The sequence below is a fragment of the Oncorhynchus nerka genome, linkage group LG28 (assembly GCF_034236695.1).
Source record: "Oncorhynchus nerka isolate Pitt River linkage group LG28, Oner_Uvic_2.0, whole genome shotgun sequence".
Classification (NCBI taxonomy): Eukaryota; Metazoa; Chordata; class Actinopteri; order Salmoniformes; family Salmonidae; genus Oncorhynchus; species Oncorhynchus nerka.
Window position 1 is genome coordinate 74,929,156 of NC_088423.1, and position 15,155 is coordinate 74,944,310.

General features: G+C 43.9%; 1 protein-coding gene across 1 annotated transcript in view; it reads right to left on the reverse strand.

Moving 5' to 3' along the window:
- Positions 1 to 15,155, reverse strand: part of LOC115125463 (genetic suppressor element 1-like) — a 539,601-nt gene that overhangs the window by 94,385 nt on the left and 430,061 nt on the right.

Genomic DNA, 15,155 nt, shown 5'->3' on the forward strand with positions numbered 1-15,155 from the left:
TATACACACACACACTGGGGGCTATCTGTCTGTCTCACACCAGACCTTATACACACACACACTGGGGGCTATCTGTCTGTCTCACACCAGACCTTATACACACACACACTGGGGGCTATCTGTCTGTCTCACACCAGACCTTACACACACACACACACACTGGGGGCTATCTGTCTGTCTCACACCAGACCGTACACACACACACACACACTGGGGGCTATCTGTCTGTCTCACACCAGACCTTACACACATATGTCTGTGTGTCCATATGTCTGTGTGTCTGTGTGACTGTATGTTTAGCTGGGGGAGGGGGGCTTTGGGCTTAGGCTGGGGAGCTAAGGTTAAAGGTTATAAGTTACAGGGTGTGTAACCCCTACCTCAAGAGGTCCGGTCTGTCTGCCTCAACCCACACAGCAGCTCTACTTAACATGCTCCAACTGAGACAGGGCCAATAGAAACATTTCAAACACACACCATGAGAGAACAGGTTGATAGAGGTAACACACACCATGAGAGAACAGTTTGATAGAGGTAACACACACCATGAGAGAACAGTTTGATAGAGGTAACACACACCATGAGAGAACAGTTTGATAGAGGTAACACACACCATGAGAGAACAGTTTGATAGAGGTAACACACACCATGAGAGAACAGTTTGATAGAGGTAACACACACCTTGAGAGAACAGTTTGATAGAGGTAACACACACCACGATAGAACAGTTTGATAGAGGTAACACACACCACGAGAGAACAGTTTGATAGAGGTAACACACACCATGAGAGAACAGTTTGATAGAGGTAACACACACCACGAGAGAACAGTTTGATAGAGGTAACACACACCACGAGAGAACAGTTTGATAGAGGTAACACACACCATGAGAGAACAGTTTGATAGAGGTAACACACACCATGAGAGAACAGTTTGATAGAGGTAACACACACCATGATAGAACAGTTTGATAGAGGTAACACACACCATGAGAGAACAGTTTGATAGAGGTAACACACACCATGAGAGAACAGTTTGATAGAGGTAACACACACCATGAGAGAACAGTTTGATAGAGGTAACACACACCATGATAGAACAGTTTGATAGAGGTAACACACACCATGAGAGAACAGTTTGATAGAGGTAACACACACCATGAGAGAACAGTTTGATAGAGGTAACACACACCATGAGAGAACAGTTTGATAGAGGTAACACACACCATGAGAGAACAGTTTGATAGAGGTAACACACACCATGAGAGAACAGTTTGATAGAGGTAACACACACCATGAGAGAACAGTTTGATAGAGGTAACACACACCATGAGAGAACAGTTTGATAGAGGTAACACACACCACGATAGAACAGTTTGATAGAGGTAACACACACCACGAGAGAACAGTTTGATAGAGGTAACACACACCATGAGAGAACAGTTTGATAGAGGTAACACACACCATGAGAGAACAGTTTGATAGAGGTAACACACACCATGAGAGAACAGTTTGATAGAGGTAACACACACCATGAGAGAACAGTTTGATAGAGGTAACACATGCCAGATCCCCTTAATCATCCCCATGTTAATGTCATGATGGTCATTGTGGTGATTGCTACAGTGATGAACACCAGCTACAAGCTATTTCCACTTCAATCCACTATTATCATCAAGTCTGATTCACACACACACTCACTCATACGGACCCATCTACAGTAGTGGGAGTGTGTGTGCTCGCGTGCGTTTGTGCGTCTATGTGTTGTTGAATCACAGATAAATATCATAGAGCCTTATATAGTCCTACATCCAGTGTACAGTTTGAAAAGCATGTGATCTACTCTGAGTTTACATTGCCTTCATAGTGTTTATAGTGATATAGCACCATCAGTAAACTGGATAGTTGACACACTATGTACAGTACACAGCTACTCCTATTACCATTACACATCATGTTAATATGGTGTCCATGTGATACCCACTCACCCCTCTCTCTATCTCCCTCCCCCTCTCTCTCTCTCCCCCTCTATATCTCCCCCTCCCCCTCTCTCCCTCCTCCCCTCTCTCTCCCTCTCTCCCTCCACTGAGTGACCTGTTGGACTGTGAGTGGAGTTTTTTCTCTCGTATTTTCTCCGTGTCAGATTTACGAGCACACTGTGGGGGATGTAGGGGATTGAGGGTTTCTCTCTCTCTCAGTGAAGGGGTGAAAGGGGACACTGTGATGACAGCTCCTGGGCCGGTGGAATCCCTGAATGCCAGAGAGCGGCAGGCCATCGCCCTGAACACACACACACACACACAAGCATGCACACATCTTACATGAGCAAACACATGGAATAAACACACACATACTTTACACAAATAAACACACATCACCACTCAACTGTCCCATTAACTACAAGTCCCCAGAGTCAGAGGTCATGGTAGGTTCACAGTAAAGAGCAGTCTGTAGCGATGCAGTGAGATTACACACACACATGCACACATTACAACATTACTACCACACACCATATCTGATTACACACACATACACATTAAACACACTCAGTCTTATCAATATCACAGATCCATACTCAAATGTAGCCAAAACACACACCATACCTACCCTCACACACCACCTACAAACAAACCCGCACGCATGCACGCACGCTCGCACACGCACACACAGTAGCACACACAGTGTCAATAGCACTAATAGATCTGTGGAGTTATATATTGGTCCACCCCAGAGCCTGGGCAGGTCTATTAAAAAACCCATGTCTCCCTGAGAGAGGTCAGGGGTGCTGTGTGTGTGTGTGTGTGTGTGTGTCTGGCTGTCATTGTTTAAGTGTGCGATGGAGTGTGTGTGTGTCAGTGGAACAGAAGATGGCAGGGGAGTAGTGAACTGGTGGGTCACAGGGACACAGAGTGTAACGGGAGAGAAAATGAGTGGCAACACCTCTGGGTCCGCCCTGCTCATAACCTCCCATTCAACCCCTGCACTCCCTGTGAACCCCCAGCAACACAATTCATAATGAAATTAACAATGAGCTCCCTTTCCACACACACACTCACACACAGCAACAGCCAGGTGCACACACACAAGCACACACACTCACATCGACAGCCAGGCACAGCAACCGCTCAGTTCACTGCTGTGACCTCGTCACGACTGCAAAGCCCTGCTCCACCCACCTCTCCTCACAAACGCACACCTTCACACACACACAGCCTCAGGGCTTTAAAGAAAGAGAGAGTATTCCTGGTAAAGCAGGAACTTTTCACAGGAGCTAATAAGATGGTAATCGACCGCTAGAGAAACACCATAGATATTCAAGAAACACAGCCATGCTGATAGCACACACACCCCTCCCTCCCTCCCACACACACACACACACACCCCTCCCTCACACACACACACACAGGGCTAGCGGCGGTTCTCGACCCCCCTCCAGAGTAGCAGAGTGAAAGCGGTGGCGGGTGTTGAGGCTCCTTACTGCACAAAGGACTGGAGCTCCCTGGTTCTCCCATCTCTGCATCTTCAGCCAAACCCAGCACACAGACAGAGACACAGTCAAGACACACACCATCTTCTCTTCCTCCTCTCCGTCGCTTCTCTCTCTCTCCTTTTCTTTCTGTCTCTCGCGCACGCTCACTCGGTCGCTCACAAAGACCGTTTGGAGCTTATCTTACGAAGCAACACACCACACAACTCTGCCTATCTCCTCTCTCTCTCTCGCTCTACCCTCCTCTTTCTCTCGCTGAGTGAAAACAGAAATTCTTAGCCTAGCAGCTGCTGCGATGTCACATGACCTTCCCCCTCCTCCTCTCAACCTATAATTCCTGAGCCATTGGGAGATAACAGAGGCATGGATGCCCTGCCAAGGGGAGCGAGGGAGGGAGGGGGAGGGGGAGAGGAGGGGAGGGGTGACTGTGTGTGTCAGCTGCCTCTTCTTCTACACACAGCCCCAGTCGTCACATCTGACCCCCCTGTTGGGGAGAGAGGGAGGAGGAGGGGTGGTTAAATATGTGAGGTGCTGACACCCTCCCCTCCTCCTCCTCTTCTTGGCTGTTAGAAAAAGAAGAGAGAAAGATAGAGAAAAAGAGAGACAGAGGGAGACACAGAGACAGAGAATGTGAGAGAGAGAGAGACAGAAAGAGATAATGCCATAGGCTAAGGTGGAAGCTTGTTCTGGCCTGTTACTGAAACATTGCCTCCACATCTAAACTGCTAACACACACACACACACACACACACTAGGCAAACACACACTAAGCAAACACAGCCAGGCTCATGTTCAGATACAAAAGCTTGGCTTCCAGTGGGAGAGAAAACAGCTTTGATCTGCCCTCTTTATCACCAAACGAGAGCAGACACACACTACAGTTACCTCACACAGAGCCAGTTGAGGGGTTTATACCACACACACACACATGTATGCACACAATACTGCTATTTTGCAATATTACTAAGAGTAAATAGCAGCAGACAAGGGCAACTATAGACCTGCATCTATTTTGAGTGTGCTGTCAAAAGTGCTGAAATATACTAGCAAGAATAATATTTTAGATGAACTACAGTCTAGTTTTAGAAAGACCCAATCCACTGACACGCCTATTGTTTTCAACTGACTTTTAACAGCAGGGCAACTGGGTTAAATCCAATTTAAACAGGTAGAGACCAAATCGTGGATGTTTATGGAAAACATTCTGGTGTGAAGGGGATTAGCTGTGGGGTCCCACAGGGGAGCATCATCGGCCCTCTTCTCTTCCTGCTGTACAATGATGATATGAAATCATCCTGCTCTCGTAATTAGTTGTTGTATGTGGATGACTCTACTGGTGTCCCATAAGAACAAAGCCTCAGTAGAAGAGATCCTTAGTGCAGAGTTATTCAATATCACTAAATGGCTTTCAGATAACGAACTGTCTCTGCATTTTGGAAAAACAGAACCCATCGTATTTGGTTCCAGAGTAAAGCTTGCAAGGACCCCTTGGTTTTAGTGTCAAAGTGGACAACTCAGTGGTTACACCAAAAACTTCAGTCCTCTCTTGGATCGGTACTGGTCAGACTACGGCCTTAAAGGTTTACACAAAGATAAAGCTAAATATACCCATTCCTAGCTCCGACCTCCAAATATCTGATAGTGACACCTGCCATCTAAAGAATAAGCTACAGATGGTGATAATTGTATTTAAACTCCCTCCTCGTACTCATCTGGAGGGGGAGCCTTTCCATCAGTTAGACTGGCTATCTGCAGAGAAAAAGGGTCATATTATCTCAACTTGGTTTGGGTTGTTATCATAGATAGATAGATAGATAGATAGATAGATCCGGTATATAACAAGGTGTTCTTACCAGAGAGACTCTTAAATTTAAAACTCATCAGTCTCTGGCGTTGTATTGGTGGACATCTCTAACTTTATTTTTTACAATTTTTTACATTGTAGAATAATAGTGAAAATGTCAAAACTATGAAATAACACAGGACATTTGCTAAACACTTTTTTGGTTCGTACATGATTCCATACATGCTATTTCATAGTGTTGATGTCTTCACTATTATTCTACAATGAAGAAAATAGTAAAAATAAAGAACAACCTTTGAATGATTAGATATGTACTTATATTAGTTGTCCACCAATACAACGCCAGAGACTCTGATATTGCTCGTTTTAAATATAAGAGTCTCTCTGGTAAGAACATCTTGTTATATACCGGCTATCTATCTATCTATCTATCTATCTATCTATAGTATCTATCTATCTCTCTATCTATAGTATCTATCTATCTATAGTATCTATCTATCTATCTATCTATCTATCTATCTATCTATCTATCTATCTATCTATCTCTCTATCTATAGTATCTATCTATCTATCTATCTATCTATCTATCTATCTATCTATCTAATCTATCTGTCTATCTATCTATCTATCTATCTATCTATCTATCTATCTATCTATCTATCTAATCTATCTGTCTGTCTATCTATCTATCTATCTATCTATCTATCTATCTATCTATCTATCTATCTATCTATCTATCTATCTATCTATCTATCTATCTAATCTATCTATCTATCTATCTATCTATCTATCTATCTATCTATCTATCTATCTATCTATCTATCATAACAACCCAAAAGACTGAGTGTAATTGTGGTTAGACTGGGCTGGACAGTTAAGGGTTAAAGCTGTTGGTTTCCATCTCTCCATCCCTCCCTCCTCTGGCTGTCATTGCTGGGGTGTGAATGAGTCGATTCTTTAGTCATTTCCTCTTTCGGACGCTCGCTACCTTTCTCCAAATGAGAAGGGAGGGGAGAGAGAGAGAAAAAGAGAGGCAGAGAGAACAAGAGTGAGAAATAGAGAACAAGAGAGAGAACAAGAGTGAGAAATAGAGAACAAGAGAGAGAAAGATAGAACTAGAAAGACAAAGAGAAAAAGAGAGGGAGAAAGACAGAAAGAGAGCGAGATTAGTCATGAGAAAAGCAACATGGTGGCCAGTATTGTGCAAAGGGCCACTAAAACTCACGATCTGTCTCTTCTGAGAAAACACAGAGCACCTTCCCCCCTCTCTCTAGCCTCACCCATAACCTCTAAATGATTTTAGAGAAGTGACAAGCTCTTGTGCCGATTATGTGGTTTTTCACTAGAAGCTATGTGTGAACAACCACACTCCCCAACCACACACTGTGTTCTGTGATGATGAGAGAACAGCACTAATGTAGCCCTGTGTCTCTGTGTTATCGCTCTCTGGTGGCAGGTGGCAGTATTACACCATTCTATAGGCCATCAGCATAGACGTAGAAGGGGTCAACTCCCATTCATATAAGCTGGTAGCATAGAGAAATCAGTGGTGGTAGTCAAAGTTATTTTTTAACTGTAATGCAGTTGATTGGTGATGATGACATGAACATGTATTGAAGTTGACATCTATACAATAATTATACTTCGATTTTTACCTCAACATTGTGTGAAATACACATATAAACAACAGCCTAAATGTAGGATCATTTTTCTGGGGGGCAATGAGGAGATTCAGGACTTTCCCCCAAGGCCCTTTCCACCATTCATTTCCATGGAAATTCCATTGTTTTGGTAGAATTCGATTGACCTCTTTACCGCATCTATCCCTGCCTGCTTGAAGTAGACTTTTCCCCTAACCACAGATCTAGGATCATATTACCCAACTGTAATTGGTACCTTAATATCACAGCCACTGATCTGACGTGGTTTGCCTGGTCTAAATATAAAATGACATCCACTGTCAGGATGTGGAAGACTTTGAAGTATGATTCCATGAAACTGTGTGGTCTCAGCCTTATGTAGAGGAGGATGAAGACACAACCTCGCCATGTATCTGATCACAGAGGAAACGTCTAGTTACCCCATGTAGGTAACAGACTAAAGTAGTGAGAGAGTGTCTGACACGCAGTGACACCGTAGTGGATGAAGAGAGGTTTCTGGGGAGGTGGTAAAGTCTGAACAGGTTGGGTGGAAAATCAATGCAGTCGTGTTGGTGTGAGGACTGTGAAGTTAGGAGACTGTGCCCGTGTGTGTGTGTGTGTGACAGATAGATAGCCCCCAGTTTGTGAGGGTGTGGATCAATGGATGTCAGTGTTCCTGTGCCTGAAATGGAGAGAGTGTAGCCCAGAGAGGAAAGGACAGAGGAAGAGAGAGAGAAAGAATCAGGGGGGATTGGGTGAGGGTCATTTTCCCATCAGCCTTCAGCACAGCACCCTGCTGAGAGAGGCACAGCAGTAGGGCCACACACACACACACACACACAAATAGGATTAACCCAGACAATCCTTATGAAGCGGATTACAGGACACAACACAGATGTCATAATGATAAGATAACCAGGAGACACACAACCAACCACCCCAATACTACACATTCTAAATGTACCTGTCTGAACAGTTCAATGCCAACGGTAAAAAAAGGCCTACTGCTGAGTTCGGTGAAATACTCCAGACAATGTAGACCTACTCTTCACTGACATAAACCATCTAGATCATCCACAGTAAACACAAGACACATCATGAGTCATGAGGACAGTGTTTTCAATGGTAGTGAGTTCGACTTCTCCTTAAACACCAGACATGTGTCATCACCACACGCCACACATTGCAACAGGCCTAGTGGTTCTCAGAAGGCTGGGAGAGAAGGATGTTCTTCCTGGCTGTTATACTGTCTTTGGCCAGCAGATGGAGGTGCATCATAGAGACATGGAGAGGGAGTCCCCAGCTCTTCAACAGCAGTGTGACCAGAGGCAGACCAGAGGCAGACCAGAGGCAGACCACTGACTTCAGCTTGACAGAACAGAACACATATGGAGCCATTTAGGAGGAAGAACAATTCAATACATCGTTATTGAATCATCATTGGGCTATTTGTTAGTTTATTTATTTATTTTTATTTTACCTTTATTTAACTAGGCAAGTCAGTTAAGAACAAATTCTTATTTTGAATGACGGCCTAGGAACAGTGGGTTAACTGCCTGTTCAGGGGCAGAACGACAGATTTGTACCTTGTCAGCTCGAGGTTTGAACTTGCAACCTTCCGGTTACAAGTCCAGCGCTCTAACCACTAGGCTACCCTGCCGCCCCCGTGGTGTCAATACTATAGAAATATAATTAATAGAACGGGCTTGGAACCTCTAACCCTGGAATTTTAGTGGTAAACTCATATGCTGCCTGGTATTGTGAGGCAATCATTTCCATGGTAATGTAGAATGTTCATTCAAATTATGTTTAAGTAATGTGGCTCATGCAATGGAATGTCTTTTTTGTAATGTCAGTTGAGAAGATACAACAAATCACAGCCTAGATTGATGGGTACACTTCCTGGTTTGACTTCCTGCATGGCTCATATGGACTCACTCGCAATGGCCACCCACTATGCTATCACTGACTTGAATGGGGACGCATGTTCTATTAATTCAATTTCTATGGTCAAAACACTTGTCAATAATATGACACTGGGTCAGCAGTTCAGTAGGGGTTAAATCTCTCTGTTCTCAGTAACTTTACTCCAGTTCCACAGTACAAGGGATTGAAGGGCTCAGTTAAACGTCACCCAGGGCACTTAATAACCCTTTCTAGGCTTCCCTGCCCTGGGGAAAAACATAACAAAGCTTTCAGAAGGAAATCCAATGAATACCACACACACAATGGCTAACTGACAGTTTCTTTTTTGTACCTTTATTTAACTAGGCAAGTAAGCTAAGAACACATTCTTATTTACAATGACGGCCTAGGAACAGTGGGTTAACTGCCTTGTTCAGGGGCAGAATGCCAGATTTGAACCTTGTCAGCTCGGGGATTTGATCTAGCAACCTTTCGGTTACTAGTCCAACGCTCTAACCACTAGGCTACCTGCCGACGATACAACAGTAAACAGACTGTTGTATCGTCCTGCTGTGAGAAAAGCCGATCACTAACAAACAATTGCACAGACACACTGAAAAATCAACAACACACACACCCTGTTCTGCCCTCTTGCTGCATGGAATGCAGATTACACACGCACGCGCACAGACAGAGTAAATCCTCTTGGCTCCTGTGTGCCCTGGCCAGTGCAGAGATAACAGTCAGGCAGCTCTAGAGGGCCGTTCATCTTTAACCAGGAAGGGATTTGACTATCAGCTAGTTAAAACAACCAATGGAGATACTTTCTGACAGACAAGCAGCCGTCTGTCTGTCTGTTCGTCTAGCAGATCCAGCTGCTAGGCTCAGCCCAACCCTTCTCACTGGAGGTAAAGCACACATCTAGGATCAGAACAGCCTAACATTAACCCAACTCAGTCCAGTATAGTCCTGGCTAATCTAGCCATGAGTATAACATCTCTCCTCTCTTTCCCAAACCAATATCCGATTATTAGTTTAGTACATTAGCACAGAGGAGTACTGGTGAAACAGACTAGCATTAAGAACTACATGCTAGCAGCTACTGTAGTTCAGTTAACCCCACTAACAAGGGCCTCTCATCAGCCATGATCCCTGCTGCTATGGCCTCTTTAAACAAGGATCCTGGTCCTCTACAAAGACCCAGAGCTCCAGGCAGAGGAATGGCAGCTGTAGGAATTTGCCCCAGGACAGGGCACCTTACTGGGGTTGAAGAGAACACTAACACCCCTGGGAAACTCCAGGGGTGAACCTGTATGACTGAAATGGACACACAAATGTAAACATGTTTAAAACCCCACACATGAACACAAACACACATACACACTAGAGGTTGACCGATTAATCGGCATGGCCAAGTTTTCATAACAATCGGTACTCATCATTTTTGGATGCCGATTATGGCCGATAACATTGCATTCCACGAGGAAACTGTGTGGCAGGCTGACCACCGGTTACACGAGTCCAGCAAGGAGCCAAGGTAAGTTGCTAGCTAGCATTAAACTTATCTTATAAAAAACAATCGATCTTCACAATCACTAGTTAACTACACATGGTTGAGGATATTACTAGTTTAACTAGCTTGTCCTGCATTACATATAATCAATGCGATGCCTGTTAATTGATCATTGAATCACAGCCTACCTTGCCAAACGGGGGATGATTTTTTTAAAAAGCACAATCGTTGCACGAATGTACCTAACCATAAACATCAATGCCTTTCTTAAAATCAATACACAGAAGTATATTTTTTAGTTAAAAGAAATTCATGTTAGCAGGCATTATTAAACTAGGGAAATTGTGTCACTTCTCTTGCGTTCATTGCACACGGAGTCAGGGTATATGAAACAGTTTGGGCCGCCTGGATCGTTGCAAACTAATTTGCCAGAATTTTACATAATTATGACATAACATTGAAGGTTGTGCAATGTAACAGGAATATTTAGACTTAGGGATGCCACCCGTTCGATAAAATACGGAACGGTTCCGTATTTCACTGAAAGAATAAACATTTTGTTTTCGAAATGATAGTCTCCGGATTTGACCATATTAATGACCAAAGGCTCGTATTTATGTGTTTATTATATTATAATTAAGTCTATGATTTGATATTTGATAGAGCAGTCTGACTGAGCGGTGGTAGGCAGCAGCAGGCTCGTAAGCATTCATTCAAACTTTACTGCGTTTTGCCAGCAGCTCTTAGCAATGCTTGATCACAGCGCTGTTTATGACTTCAAGCCTATCAACTCCTGAGATTAGGCTGGCAATACTAAAGTGTCTATTAGAACATCCAATAGTCAAAGGTATATGAAATACAAATGGTATAGAGAGAAATAGTCGACGCGTTTTAACATGGCACATATTGCACTTTTACTTTCTTCTCCAACACCATGTTTTTAAACCAAATTGAACATGTTTCATTATTTATTTGAGGCTAAATATATTTTATTTATGTATTATATTAAGTTAAAATAGAAATGTTTTTCAGTATTGTTGTAATTATCATTAAAAATCGTCAGATTAATCGGTATCGGCTATTTTTGGTCCTCCAATAATTGGTATTGGTATCGGCATGGAAAATCATAATCGGTCGACCTCTAACACACACACACACTTTCAGATACACCAGGATAAACATACTCTGGTAGTTCCAGGTCAGTTTGACTTCTGAGAGGAGATCTAGCCCCAGGTCTCTGTGTGTGTGTGTGTGCTCACACTCTCTCTATTACACAGCCACATCTACATCATCAAGAATATGAGATACCATCTATAAGGCTGCTGAGCTAGACTATTAGAGATGGAGAGAGACCCAACCAAATCATGAGAAAACAAAAATATCATTACTGAATTAACAAAAACATCAATGCTATTTGGCCCTAAAAAGAGAGTACAGTGGCAGAATACCTGACCACTGTGCCTGACCCAAACTTAAGGAAAGCTTTGACTATGTACAGACTCAGTGAGTATAGCCTTGCTATTGAGAAAGGCCGCCGTAGGCAGACATGGCTCTCAACAGAAAATAGGCTATGTGCACACTGCCAACAAAATGAGGTGGAAACTGAGCTGCACTTCCTAACCTCCTGCCAAATGTATGACCATATTAGAGACACATATTTCCCTCAGATTACACAGACCCACAAAGACTTCCAAAACAAATCCAATTTTGATAAACTACCATATCTTTTGGCTCTAATACCACAGTGTGCCATCAAAACAGCACTGATTGTGACTTGTTGTCACAAGAAAAGGTCAACCAGTGAAGAACAAACACCATTATAAATACAACCCATATTTTTTTTGTGAGTGTAATGTTTACTGTTAATTTTATATAGTTTATTTCACTTTTGTTTATTATCTATTTCATTTGCTTTGGCAATGTAAACATATGTTTGCCATGCCAATAAAGCCCCTTAAATTGAAACTGAATTGAGAGAGAGGGTACAGTAGTTAGACAGTAGAGTATTCTAGTGTCTGTCAGTATACCTGTACTCTATCATTACCCTGCAGGCCTCCATTCACTTCCATTATAGAGTTACATCAGACAGCATGAGAGTACAGCTCCCCCTGACCCTGCACAGACACACACACACACACATATGCACCACACCGCTCTTTGTGAAAGTGGTGCTCCTGCATTAGAGGAGAGCAGTCTTTTTGTGGGGGTCTGGTCTACCAGTCTGGTCTATCAGCCCAGTGGGGGTCTGGTCTACCAGTCTGGACTATCAGCCCAGTGGGAGTCTGGTCTACCATTCTGGTCTATCAGCCCAGTGGGAGTTTGGTCTACCAGCCCAGTGGGAGTCTGGTCTACCAGTCTGGACTATCAGCCCAGTGGGAGTCTGGTCTACCATTCTGGTCTATCAGCCCAGTGGGGGTCTGGTCTACCAGTCTGGTCTATCAGCCCAGTGGGAGTCTGGTCTACCAGCCTGGACTATCAGCCCAGTGGGAGTCTGGTCTACCAGTCTGGTCTATCAGCCCAGTGGGAGTCTGGTCTACCAGTCTGGTCTATCAGCCCAGTGGGAGTCTGGTCTACCAGTCTGGTCTATCAGCCCAGTGGGAGTCTGGTCTATCAGCCCAGTGGGAGTCTGGTCTACCAGTCTGGACTATCAGCCCAGTGGGAGTCTGGTCTACCAGTCTGGACTATCAGCCCAGTGTTCTGTGTGTGTTTTATTATTCACCACCCCTACTTCCTGTCCTCCACTCTCTCTCTCTGTATTTCTCCCTCTCTCCTCCTTCTCTTCTCTCCATGTGTACTTGCCTGGCTCGGCATGAAAGCACAGCAATGACAGGGACGAGGTTCTGCTTAGAAAGGATCTCTCTCTCTCCCAAACACACACACATACCGCCTAGTGTGAAACTGTCTCCAGGGTATATCTACGAGCTCTCTGTCTGTTCCTCTCCTCCATGTTCCCTTCCTCTTTTCCTCCCCTCTTTCCCCCATCCTCTCTCAGCCCCTGTTAATTAAACAGAGGTTCTCCTTAGGTTGTAGAATGACACATACACAAAGTATTGTGACGTATACACAAAGTATTCTGACACATACACAAAAGTATTGTGACGCATACACAAAGTATTCAGACACATACACAAAGTATTGTGATGCATACACAAAGTATTCTGACAAAGTATTCTGACACATACACAAAGTATTGTCACGCATACACAAAGTATTCTGACACATACATAAAGTATTCTGACACATACATAAAGTATTCTGACACATACACAAAGTATTCTGACACATACATAAAGTATTCTGACACATACACAAAGTATTCTGACCCACACAAAGTATTCTGACCCATACACAAAGTATTCTGACACATACAAAAAAGTATTCTGACACAAAGTATTCTGACACATACACAAAGTATTCTGACACACAAAGTATTCTGACACAAAGTATTCTGACACATACACAAAGTATTCTGACACATACACACAGTATTCTGACACATACACAAAGTATTCTGACACATACACAAAGTATTCTGACACATACATACAGTATTCTGACACAAAGTATTCTGACACATACACAAAGTATTCTGACACATTCACAAAGTATTCTGACACATACATAGAGTATTCTGACAACATACACAAAGTATTATGACACATACACAAAGTATTCTGACACATACACAAAGTATTTTGACACATACATACAATATTCTGACACATACACAAAGTATTCTGACACATACACAAAGTATTCTGACACATCCATACAGTATTCTGACACAAAGTATTCTGACATCTACACAAAGTATTCTGACACATACATACAATATTCTGACACATACACAAAGTATTCTGACACATACATACAGTATTCTGACACAAAGTATTCTGACACATACATACAGTATTCTGACATAAAGTATTCTGAGACATACACAAAGTATTCTGACACATACATACAGTATTCTGACACATACATACAGTATTCTGACACAAAGTATTCTGACACATACATACAGTATTCTGACACAGTGTATATGTGTCAGTATTCTCTGAAACAGCCGTGTGGGCGTATGACACATCAGCTTGGTAACCACACACACACACACATACACTCACTCACACACACTCACTCACTCACACACACAGAGAGAAACCCAATTACACACATACCCTTCACTCACACACTGTGACTTATCGCTCGACTCCACCACTCTGTCTGCGTGTGTGTCTTTGTCTCTGGAGCAGACCCAGGGCCTTGGCTGGCGTCTGAGATGCTGTGGCTAATGTGGGGTAGATGGCCCACTGCTCCCCTGGTGGAGATGCTGTGGCTAATGTGGGGTAGATGGCCCACTGCTCCCCTGTGGAGCCAGACCCAGGGCCTTGGCTGGCGTCTGAGATGCTGTGGCTAATGTGGGGTAGATGGCCCACTGCCCCCTGGTGGTGGAGCCAGACCCAGGGCCTTGGCTGGCGTCTGAGATGCTGTGGCTAATGTGGGGTAGATGGCCCACTGCTCCCCTGGTGGTGGAGCCAGACCCAGGGCCTTGGCTGGCGTCTGAGATGCTGTGGCTAATGTGGGGTAGATGGCCCACTGCTCCCCTGGTGGTGGAGCCAGACCCAGGGCCTTTGCTGGCGTCTGAGATGCTGTGGCTAATGTGGGGTAGATGGCCCACTGCTCCCCTGGTGGTGGAGCCAGACCCAGGGCCTTGGCTGGCGTCTGAGATGCTGTGGCTAATGTGGGGTAGATGGCCCACTGCTCCCCTGGTGGTGGAGCCAGACCCAGCCCAGCTGTAAGCCTGATAGCA